Genomic DNA, 13,452 nt, shown 5'->3' on the forward strand with positions numbered 1-13,452 from the left:
CCTCCTCCTCTGCCCTCTCCCGAGCCCCTGCCCTCGCCGTGCTACTGTCGAGAGTCCCACCAGGTCGCGTCCTCGTCGACCTCCCCCCGAGCTCCTCTCATCACCGTTGGCGCTACCATTGTACACATCAGCCACCCCGCGCCAGATCTGATCTCGCACGTCGACGTCGACGTCGACACGTTAGACGAATACACCGAGGCAAGATCTTGCCTCTCCTTTTTATCGTTTTGATATTTACATTCTATATGTGTAGATTAGTTGTATTATAATTAACTGCGTGGGTTGTTGGTGAATGCTGCTGATTTAAATCATAGATGTGTGATAAGTAGTATTTTTGGAATAGTTATAATAAATTAAAAGAATTTATTTGGTAACGAATTTTTTTTAAAGAATGTATAAATTTTTAAAAGAATTTATTTTGAGGAAAAAGAATTATTGTAGAATATTATTTTGAAATGACAAGTTAGGTGTTAAAATTAGAATTTACGGAATATTATATAAAGAGAAATTAATTAAAGGTAATTTATATAATATTGAGATATTAGCTTTCATCACATAAGATATAACCCTACACACACAACCACACACACACACACACACACATATATATATTTTTAGTATATAGATATACTATATATATAACATATATTTATAACCGGACTAATATAAAGTAACTATATACTAGTATAGAAGAAGAGTAAGAGAGAAGGAGAAGAGAAGGATAAGGCTTGGTATCCAACCACAAAAAATTATGCTTGTAGTGAGGTGACATAATCCCCATCCCACTCATATCAAAGTTCATAGCCCTATGCCTCAATCATGTGAATGTGGGTCCTTCTATGTTGGATAAGTAGAGCCATTGTGCACCTCACTACCAAGCACAAAATTTTGCCTGGTACCAAGCATATCCCATATTTCTCATATATATATATACTTATTTAAAATAATATAGATACTATACTTATATATATATTACAACGTTAGTATTTTAATTGTTTTATGGATAAGATTTAAAGAATAATTTTGGAAAAAAAATATTTATTTAATTAACAAGGTATAACCGATAGTTGTAGAGCGCGACATTTCATGTGCAAAACAACATTGGTTTCCCGTTTTCTTTTACTACATTATTATATTATAGAATGCTTAAGTACAGATAACTTGCATGAGAAGTTTGGACATCCCAGTTGTAAGATAACAATGAAGTTCCTTTATGTATGCATTCATGTTGTAGTAGACTGTTCATGCATTTTATGTTCCATTATAATTCTTATTCATGCTTCATAACTTGTTTAATCATGTTCAATATGTATTAATATTATTCATTATCTTAATGTGTTGAGAACCTTAGTAGTTCATGACTTAGTGACCTTGTGCGTCATGAACAGACCTAGTGATATGTGTGGGTATTGTCCGAGTTAGGTGGTGAACCCGAGTTTTATAGGAAATGTGATTGCTGACGTAGGGTATCTAAAAGAGTTGGGATGGAAAAGTCCTTGTTCATGTGATCGGATATAGCTATTGATGTATCTTCCAGGTTCGTCCCATGATCCAGTGTAGCTTGGGGCTAGTTTGTTGGGTCAAAGTGAAGCCAGTGTAGTCACTTTGGTCCATGAATTGGACATTCACCCGAGTTTAACTTGAGTTCGAACCAGGTTAAAATTGGATTGTGTGTAGCCCTCTGACCGATCTAGTGTAGCGGCGTATTGGGTATACGTAGGGGATTTGTGAATAGTCAGATATCTGGTGATATGAGTGATGATTTTATGTGAGGAGTTGTCTAGTAACTTGTTATAGGATGGATTAGTCGTAGGAATTAGATTACCAGTTGGCTTGAGTTCTTCTGTTCATTCTGATAGTAGCAAATGTTCACTTAAATTACTAGAATTACAGAATCATGTTCCATCATTATTATTGTCATAGCATGGGTCGTTAGACCGTTTTAATTGTCCATGTGAGATCTTGCCGTGTGCCATGCATGCTGATGTACACATGTTTTCTCTGGTGTGCGTCAGACTTGGAGACGGACAGGTCCAGCTTGACGTTGAAGCAAAGCCAGCGTATGCCGAGCCAGAGTGCTTTCCCGAGGGAGTAGAAGAACCAGCTGAAACGTAGTGGTTTCCTTCTATAGTAGTAGTTGGATATTAGAACTCTTTTACCATACTTTTCTTTAGTTAATGTCGGATTTTCGTATTTTGGAAGTACTTTCTTTTATTATGGACTATGTATTTTTATTTCTATTTGGAGCTGTTTTGTAATAAGGGTATGTGGGACCTATATTTATGTCTAGGATGATTTGTTTTTGATGATATGTTCATTTCTTATTCTGGGTTATTTTTATATTCTTGTTATTATGACCGGGGACCTGTGATTAAGATTTATGTATTTGACGCTTAGCATATTAGATTGAGAACAAAAAAAGGAAGAAAAAAAATAATAGTGTATATTTCTTTCAATCTAATACGTCACGAACTTGTTCACATTCTGATTCCCAGGTATTTTAGGAAACAGGGCGTGACACCGGTCCACCGCGGGTTTGTTCCCAGTCGATCGCGAGCAGTTAATTGTGCAGGCTGAATCTTCAGCATTCTGGCCGGTCGATCGGTACTTCTTGTGCGATCGACCGTGACTCAGTTTTGGGTCTGGGCTTAGTTTCCTGATTGGTTTGGGTTTCTATTTTGATATAAATAGGAACACGTTTTCTTAGGGTTTTAAGGGGCGAATTTGAGCAGATATTGAGAGGTTTTGAGCACTTTTGAGGGAGAATTTGTAAAAGATTTGAGAGCTTTGTGAGATCATTTGATTAGGGTTATTTGGTGAGATTATTGAGTGATTGTAATCTCTATTTGTATTTTCTTTCTCTCTATTAGTAAAATCTCCTCCCTCCTTGCCCCGTGGACGTGAGCACATTGCCGAACCACGTAAATTTGCTGGCTTGTTGTTTGGTACTTAAGTTTTGGTTATTTTGATTACTTTCTTCTCATTCGTTGGTTTGTGATTCGTCCGCTGCACACAACAAGTGGTATCAGACCCTTAGACTACGCTTAGGGTTAGGTGGAGGAGTAGATCGCTTTGGAAGCTCTTCTAGGTTTCAATTGGAGACAAAAGTGGGATTTTTATCATTGTGAATCTTGTCTTCCATCGTGTGGTGGTGAGATCATTTGGTGACTCTTGTTAGGGTTTCAGTTGGAGCTAAAAATCTATCTTTTCTCAGTTTGGATCTATTTTTCTTAGTTTGTTCCGCATTGGTTTGTTGGTATTTTAAGGAAGATGACTGAGAAAGAAGGTGTATCGGGTGTTGAGAGTAGTACTTCTAACGTGAATACTATTCAAAGTTTGAATATCCACTCTACAAAGATAGATGTGGAGAAATTTAATAGTACGGACAACATTGGTTGTGGAGATGTGAGGTTTGGGAAGCGTTGAACGAGCAAAATTTGGAGGATACTTTGGAGTTAGATGGCAAGTCAGATGATATTGAAGATAAGGTTTGGAAGAAAATGAATTGGATAGCGTGTGGCGTTATTAGGTCTTGTTTAACGTGGGATCTAAAATATGATGTGTAATGAGACTTCTGCAAAGAAAATTTAGGAGATTCTTGAAGGCAAATATTTGAAGAAGAGTGTTGAGAATCACTTACATTTGAAGAGGAGACTATACCGTTTCTAGTTGAAGAAAGGAATTTTAATTGGTGATCACATGAACAACTACACAAAACTTCTTGTGGATTTGGCGAATGTGGATGACATGATTGAGGATGAGAACAATGCATTGTTTTTGTTGAGTTCCTTGCCTGATGAGGAATATGAGACATTCGTTCTTATCCTAATTAATAGGAATGCATCTCTTTCGTATAGTGAGGTTATCACTTCTCTTGTAAACTATCAGCTAAGGAAGAAAGACAAGGAGTCTTCAAATGACACAATAGAAGAGGTATTGACCGCAAGAGGAAAAAATTCAAACCAAAAGAGTAAAGATATTGGGAAGTCGCAGTCTAGAGTAGGGCATCCTACAGTTAGTAAAGATCAGTACGCTTAGTGTAAAGAGACTGGTCATTGGAAGAAAAAGTTGTTGACCTTTTTGTTTTGATGATGTTTAACAAACAATTTATTACTAATGTTATTTTGTCTAGTGTTTGTGTTTTTGTATTTATTATAGACGAACAATATATTAGAGGATGGATGGAATCGAGTATTCACGATCATATCCAATGAAGGTTGGCGGAATAGTGGAGTAAAGACATGCAATTCAAGTTAAAGATTCAAGTTCAAGCTTCATCCGCAAGTTTATCAAGTTGAGCTACATCAAAGATCAAGATAGCTTGGGTAATTTAGTTCTAGATTTATATTATGTGTGTTCAATACTTTAAGCTCAATATCATATACACACATATTTTATTAGTTTCTATGTATATATATATATATAGTTATATATGCACACACATTTTGGTTTTTGGTTTTATCCACAAACAAAGTTTTTACAAATAAATTCCAAAAAATGTTTATACATGTTTGTTTTCATGTGGATAAGTTATTTTAGTTTAGTTATATAGACATGAAACAAATATACATTCATATACATATTCATAAGTTTCATTTTCTATTATATTTGGAAAAATATTATGTTTATGGATTAAAGACTTGTTTACACTATTTTCATATCTTGCATAAGTCTCTAAATCCATTCTAAAGTGTTTCAAAGTTTTGTTTGAATCATTTTGGTAAAATCAAGTTTTCAACATGCTCATACTTATGTAATTTTGTAAAATGATGAGATTTCACAAATGGGAAGCGCTTTTTAAAAACCAGTTTTTGCAACATGTATATTATCATGTTTATAATCATTTTCCAAAATTTTATATTTTTCTGATTTTATTTGCTATTTTTAAAAGAGGTTTGAAAATCAGATTTTCTGTTTCAATCAGGCTGATACATTGTTATCAATCGACTGAAAAAACCATCTGAAATAACAAAAAGTTTCTGTTTTATTTTAGTCAACTAACCAGCCGACTGATGAGGTCATCAGTCAACTGATAAGGTCCGTCAGTCGATTGATGAGCTGGAAAACATCTCTAACGATTAGCTCATCGATCAACTGATGAAAGCCGTCAGTCGACTGATGCTGTAACGGCTAGTTTTTTCTAGCATGTTCCAGTTTTGGGTTTTTGGTCTTTTTACTTTGTTTTTCTTGTGCTTTAGGGTCTCTATAAATACCCCTCATACCTCAGACCAAAAATTACCAAGAAAATTGTTTATACAAGTTTACAAAAGTTTAACAAGGGTTTAAGTTTATTTTAGTTTTGGTTTTTGGTTTGTGAAGTAATTTTCACAAGAGAAAAGAGGAGATCATCCTTTGGTGTTTGAGCATTCACTCTTCTCCCTCTCTCTTGTTATCTATAGAGAAGTTTCTTTAAACTCAATTCTAGCTATTTATTGTTTTGATTCTAGTTTCCATAAGCTAGATTTTATTATTGAGTTTAATTGTTTTATTGATACTCTTTGTTCACACACAACCATTGAGCTTATTATATTTGCATACATTGTATAATTGGGTTATGGGATTGTGTGACATTGAGAGTGAGCTTATATTGTGTTCTCACCTTGTTTAGAGAATGATCATTTGATTTGTGAGCCTAATTATGAGTTACACTTTGTAATACACTTGCACACCGAGAAAAGTGTGTGGTGAGAGACGGGGTTATCCCAAGAGGAGTGGGGTAGGTGGTAATGCCTAGAGATATGTTGTAATTCCTAACACTTAAGGGAGATACGAGCTAGAGACAAACACTTAGAGGATGTAAAGTGTGATTGCAAGAGTGTAAAATTGTAAAGTTTTCGGTGAACTAGAAAATCGATTGTGAGGTGTAAACATTGTTCGGGTGAGCGTAGAAAACCCGGTTGTGATAGTGGATTTCTCCCCGGGAGTGGGGAGCAGAGACGTAGGACAGAAGGTCCGAACTCCGTGATCATATTATTGTGTTTGGATTGTTCTTTGTGTCCACTATTTGTTTACACTATCATTCTTATTTATTTTTTCTTGTGTTTATATTCATGCTCATATCACATTGTATATCTATGTTGTAAGAATAATTTGTTAATAAGTTTTAATTAGCATTAATATCTAATAAGATTAGCAATAACCCTATTCACCCCCTCTAGGGTGCTTTCAAAATTGCCTAAAGCTCAGCGGGTGGATAAAGAATAAGAACAAGCAGAAGGGAAAAGAAAAACTACTAGAAGCAAACATCGTCAAATCAGATGGTAATAGTTCTGACTCATCTGTTTTTTCACTTTCTATCGGTCCCACAGGTTGCTATTCGGAAGTATCCGAGTGGATGTTAGATAGTGGTGCAACCTATCATATGTGCCCTAAAAGGGAATGATTTTCCACTTTTGAGAAGCTTGATAGTGGTGTGGTGTACATTGGTGATAATCGTGCATGTCAAATCCTTAGAATAGGTAAAATTTGCATTAAGATGTATAAGGGGATGGTTAGAGAGATACATGGTGTGAGATATGTTCCTTCTTTGAGAAAGAATCTGATCCTAATTAGAGATTTAGTTGCGGAAGGTTTGAAAGTTCGTATTGAGGACATGGGTTTCAAGATTGTGAAAGGCTCTTTGATTATGATGAAGGGCGTAAGAAAGAATAACTTGTTCTACTTGACTAGAAGTATGGTGACAGGTTGAGTGCTGACGACTTCTATTGATTTGACTAGACTGTGGTATTTGAGGCTAGGACATTCCAGTATTGATTCCTTGCAAGGTTTGGCAATGCAAGGATTGGTGAAGACGCATCGACATGCAATTTGAATTCCTGTGAATATTATGTTGTGAGCAAGAAAACTAAGGTGAAGTTTGACACATCTATTCACCGAGCTAAGGGCCTTCTAGATGTGGTTCACGTGGGCGTTTGGGGGCCTTCCAAGGAAGCATCATTGGGAGGTAATAGATATTTGATTTCCTTTGTTGATGACTATTCTAGGCAAGTATGGGTTGCAACTAAGTCCCGTTTGAGTGAAATCCTAGTAGTATTCAACAGGTGAAAGAAGTGTATAGAGACTAAGACAGACAGAAAGGTCAAAGTACCCAGTTCTGATTTTTATGGAAAGTACAAGAGGGATCCGTTTCTGCATTTGTGCTGAGCTCAAAGCATTTTGAGATACTTCGATGAAAAGAGAACCTTAGTGCAACTAAATGAGGTGGCAAAGTTGATGAACTGTGCCTTGCTGGAGAAGGTTCAGTGTTTGTTGTCAAACAGTGGTTTGCAGAAGAGTTTTTGGGTTGAGGCTTTGACATATTTGTGTCATCTTATTAACAAGTTGTTGTCTACTGTGATTGAGGTAAAACTTCATTGGAAGTTTGGTCTGGTAGAGCTGCTTTAGATTATAGGTTGCTTTGAATATTTGAGCGTCTAGCCTATTGTCACATTATGCATGTAAAAATTGATCCGAGAGCAATGAAGTTTGTAGTTCTAAGCAATAATGTCACTTTTGATGATGCTTCGATGATGGGGCCTATTGGCTCTCAGCAGGTGAAGAGTGTTGGACAGATCATAGATGTATCATAGTGGGTGGAGAGTGATGCTACTTCACGTTGGGTTGAGATTACTCCGCGTTCTCCAGATCATTCTGTATCGTTTGGGATTTCAGCTGAGATGACATAGATTGAGGATTATATAGTTGATGTTGATACAGATGATGAGTTTGAGGATCAAGAAATGGAGGGTCGGGTTCAGGATCAGGATTCGAGTGCAGCATGTGGACATAGTTCAGATTTGGCTATGGTCATTGGCTCACCTCATGTGGAGAGATGCAAGTTTGAAAAGAGAGTTTGTCTTTTCATTTTGAGACCATCAGGGGTGCTATCAACTGCAGATTTGTTAGTATTGGTGGAGTTTACACCACTGGTTGCTTGATTGACCAGTTTGTGTGTTGTAAGCTATTGGGTAGCTTGATTGGTGTAAGGGTGTATACAAGGCCAAGATTTGTCACGGATCGTTCACATTATGAGCACTTCGGTGCATGGTCTTGGAAGAAGAAACTTGGTGATGGTCGTGAAGTTGGTGAAGGATTGAGAATCCTTCAAGTTGATTGAGGTTGTTTACAGCCATTTGGGTGAACTACATGAGCTTTGATTCCTTGGGCAAGATGATACGTAGGCAATCAGTTTGATGCAACTAATTTGATGAGTTGATACCGACATGGTGGAGATTATTTGAGTTCTTGTTTGGATTCCCGACTTGTTGTGGATTGAGTCTGTTGTCGTGGATTGATTCCACTTCGTACTAGACACAACAAGTGGGATGGATGGTTGGTTTTTGAGGTCGGCTCAGTTTTGAGAGAACTTCACCGAGGTGGAGATTTGTAGAAAACGGTAAAAACGACGGAAAAATACAGGAAAAACGAAGCTGTAGGCAATTTGGATGTTGGTCGATCGACCACGGGCTTAGGTCCGGTCGACCAGAAACGTGCACGCTACAGGGCTGGATTCTGGTCCTCTGGCCAGTCGACCGTGGGTCTGTTCCCAGTCGACCGCGAGCAATTGATGGTGCAGGCTGAATCTTCAGCGTTCTGGTCGGTCGACCGGCACTTCTTGTGCGGTCGACTGTGACTCGGTTTTGGGCTTGGGCTTAGTTTCCTGATTGGTTTAGATTTCTGTTTTGATATAAATAGGAACACGTTTTCTTAGGGTTTTAAGGGGCGAATTTGAGCAGATACTAAGTGGGTTTTGAGCACTTTTGAGGGAGAATTGGTGAGAGATTTGAGAGCTTTGTGAGATCCTTTGATTAGGGTTATTTGGTGAGATTATTGAGTGATTATAATCTCTATTTGTATTTTCTTTCACTCTATTAGTAAAATCCCCCCCCTACCCCGTGGACATACGTAGGAACATTGCCGAACCACGTAAATTTGCTGGCTTGCTATTTGGTACTTGAGTTTTGGTTATTTTGATTACTTTCTTCTCGTTGGTTTTTTTTTTTTTTTTGGTCAATGAAAAATTTTATTCATTTACCAAGTAAGAGTTTTGAGTACATATCAAGATACTCAGAATTTGAATCTGAGATACAAAAAATTACTTGAACATAATATCCAATTCCCTCAACCTACAGGGAAACAGTCTCTAATAGAAGAATAAGGACTGTTTATTTGGATGGTAGCAATATCAATTTTAATGGCTTTAATCAGCTGCACAGTGTCCTTTTTCTGCTGTGTAAAGATCCTTGCATTCCTCTCTCTCTCCAAATGTGATATATAGTAGCCGTCAAAGCTAATCTCTTGATCTTGAGCTTGAGACCTTTACCTCTCAACCTAATGAACCAATTTATCAACCGATCCCAATTGGATGTTTTCCTTTTGAAATTAGTCCAGTCCATAATATGATTCCAAATGCAACAAGAGAAAGTGCATTCAAAAAATAAGTGATCCCTCGACTCCTGCACATTTCCTTCACATAAGCAGCAGCAATTTTCATTTATAATCCCTCTTTTCAAAAGCCTATCCTGAGTTAGTAGCCTGTTCTGTGCAGCCAGCCAACTGATAAATGAGTGCTTAGGAAAATTTAAGTTCCCCCATATAGTTTTGCACCAAGGAACCGTATCAGACACAGGGGAAATAACAGCATATAAGGCTGAAAGCTTGAGCTTTGATCCCTTGTAACAGGATTTGATGAGATTATGTAACCTATCCAATCCTCCAAAAACTGTCAGAGCCTTATCTCTTGTTTGAATCAATTTTCTCCACATCCAAGAGTCACCCGACCTTGTTTCAACCTGCCATATATCAGAATTTTTGAGATAGTTTCCATGTATCCATTTAATCCACAATGATTCCTTATTTGTATGTATGAACCATATATTCCTTAACGCAGTTGCTAAATTCCAGATATGTGCTGAAAAAATACCCAAGCCTCCTTTCTTCTCGTTGGTTGGTTTGTCATTCGTCCACTGTGCACAACAAGTTTATCTGAGTCTGCAAGCTGTATCATAGAGAGAACGGAATATACGCTCTTCAACTCCATTGCTCATCAGATCAATCTATTTATTTCATTTGTAAATGATTATGCTATTTATTTAAACTTACTCTACTGTAAATTTGTGTTCCTAAAACCTGCGTGTTGATGAATTGTGTAAATTTCGAAAATCGAAAAGCAACTAGTGATTATAGTCACTCTGCTTGTGTAATTTTGTAGATTTATTACCATTTTTTCCCTCCCTTATCTATCATTAATTTTGATGATTTGTTGTGCTGTGACTGTCACTGTGCTTGCATGTGACTCTAGCTTCTACCTTTGTATTACGTGACCAAACTCAGGCAACTCAATAATTGTTGCCGCTTGCTATTAAGTACTACTTAAGCTCTTCCTCCGTTTATTTTTAAAGGTATTATTATTCCCAAGTTTGGAAATAAAACCCATGAGAGAGATACAGAGAAGTAAATTATCTAATTTACACTAAATTCTATAGATAATTCACTTCTCTCTATATCTCTCCTCTCTTGCCCATTAGCACTCTCTAGAAAAACCCTTTTATTTTTCATGAAATTGAGGACAGCAGAGCTACAGTTGCGGTCGAGTCTTTGGCTACTCGCGTGCAAGGGGTTTGAGTCTTGGCTATCTTGAGCTTTCTTTTCTCAGCAATTCAGAGCTTCCTACTGAGGAAATAAACGTACAGACTCTTGAATTACACACAACCGCCACTGTTTTCTTCACTGTCCATTTGTCTTTCTTTCGTCAATAACTATTAATTCCCTTAAAAAGGAAAAGAAATAAAATGCCAATACCTATGATGGTTTGGTCTATGGACCCTTGCAAGTAGACTCATGCATCATCTTCTTTGAATTTTTCTGCCCCTTTCAGTGACATTAATGACCGATAAATTATCGTATATCAACCATAGTACGTAGCTGGAAACCATTTAAAAAGTTTCAATGTTTATAAATTCAATTAAGGCTTCTTAATTTTATGATTCTTTTCTTCCCCTCCGTGAGTAAAATGCAACTATGCAATGGCTAAATTATCTTCGCTTTTATGAAAAGAAAATACCGGTTGACATATTTCGCATTTAATTACGCCCTTTATAAGTCCCAACCTTTCTAATTAATCTCTCAAATGGAAGCCATCTATACGCTGAAGATTTCAGTACTCATGAGTCATGATTGTGAAGATATCTGGGGAGGAAGGATTTGTGTTTGTTTCTTGGTGATTTGGGGGCAATGCATAGATTTGGTAAGTAATAATTCAATGTTCAAGTTTCATCTTGTTCCCGTCATCTTGCTATTTTTGGCATGCAATAGCCCAAAGCCATGTTGTGTATGTCCCCCTCATTGTGAACCAGACTCTCGAACCTCACCCTCGCCTTATCTCGAGCCCCAACTCAATTAAATCAAACTCCCCGCCCGCAACGGAGTCGGATCCTAGTTGGATCTTTTTATATTAGTTCGTGTTTTTTTTAATAACATACTGGTGTTACGTACTTAGATATCATCTTTTATGTCTTTTTCTTCTGAATAATATATTAAAAATGTATGATTATAGACACAGTCCGTGGCCACTTACTTTCATTTTTTATCTTTTCTATATTACTTACATCTCCTTAAGCTCGAACAAAATTATTTCTTCATTTATTTGTACTTATACTATAGATGATGTACATTTAACGCTTTAAGAGGGAGACTAGCTGTAACACATTTGTTAACAACCCAGGTTCTATATTTGGGCTAAGCAGACCACGTTCATTATGATAACAAGTTGACTCGGTCAAACACATTTTAACTTACTAAGGTGTGAGACATCATCTCCACTGAGCATACCAGTCCGGATAGAATGGTAAAGGTCTATAATAGCTAGACTCATCAGTTCGATTACTACACATATGCCCTAATCGGTCTGATTTTATGACAGACTGCGTAATTGGAGATAATTGATTTGGATCATATCATGACCTCAACATACCATGTGAGGAGATATCGATTGAACATTCAGTCTCTCTAGTTATCAACTTCCAAAACTTCATCAAATCTACGCATACGTCAGATGTACTCTCCTATGCCATGAGGTACCGCGACATGGACTTATTTGAAGGCCAAGTAACTACCATAATATAACAACCTCAGCATTTAGGAAGGTGATACATGTAGAAGCAAATCAGTCGTACAAATACCCCTTCTACCTAATATAAACAAAAGAGACCTCATATAATTGCAAGGCTCGTTACTCCTCTAAATACTAATCTATATTTACCTACTGTTATAATTATTTCTTATCAAGAGTCTGACTTAGGCATCGGAGGAGCATTCGTGGACATCCCAGCATCTACATCCCAACATCGTCAATCTGACGTCTTTTCTGTGCATTTTAGGCCGTCATCAGTGAGAGCTCACCATTGATATTAAAGAAAATCACTAAACCCTCATCATTGAGTCCAATCCTATGGTCTCAATCTTATAAGTTAATCTCATCGGCAAAACAATTACAAAACAATTACAAGGTATTCTCGGCACAAGGTATTCTCGGCAAAACAATGTTGAAATATATATTAAGCTATACTTACAACATATGTCATGTGATTTCGAGTAACAGATGCAAAAAGGTTTATTGTAGTTAATTATTTTTTAAAGGTTCACGCTTTAATACTCTGAAGTTTCACCTTTATTTAGTTTTCATACCCTAAAGTTCTGTTTTGATAAAAAATTGATACTTGAAAGCTTTAAATATGTTCCTGTTCCTCTTCAAACTAAAAAAATTGAAATTTGATTGGAATTTTTTTCTTAAAAAAATTCACTATGATGATGATGTCCTTAAACAAAATTTCTTATGTATTTCGAGACACTAAGGGGCTGTTTGGTTGTATGTTTTTACCATGTAAAAGGATGGAAAGTGTAAAAAAGTGGGTCCTAATGTCAGCTTTTATCACTTTCAATTGTTTGTTTGTAGTTGTGAAAATAGTGTAAAGTGATTTCATATGCTGATGTGGTTTGTAAAGTGATTTCATAAAAAAAAAGACATGATTTTAGGAGAAAGCTGACATTGAAGTTAGAAAAAAATAATAAAAAATAATTCCAACCAATATGATCATTTGAGTAAGGACCACTTTTTATACTTTTCAAACAAACAATTAAAGTTACATTTACAAACCAAACAAGCAATTTATGATTCCAATGGAATCAAAAACAAACAATGAAAAGTATACAAGTAAAATTGATGAGGTGGACAATAATTTTCCAAGTTGTGTCATAAATACACAATTTTACCAACAACAACCAAACACCCCCTAAATAATCGAAATAGTTCTTCAAAATATAATAAATAAATAAATAATACAAAAAAGTGAAACATTGAATTATTAAATGTGCAAATCATCCTTTCCTGAATTCAGACCTAACGAATGAAGAAAGAGAAAAAGGTGGCCATGCAGAATAAACGTCACGCTTTTCATTCACTGCCCCCCATAACAA

Source organism: Asparagus officinalis, chromosome 3 (assembly GCF_001876935.1).
Source record: "Asparagus officinalis chromosome 3, Aspof.V1, whole genome shotgun sequence".
Taxonomy (NCBI): Eukaryota; Viridiplantae; Streptophyta; class Magnoliopsida; order Asparagales; family Asparagaceae; genus Asparagus; species Asparagus officinalis.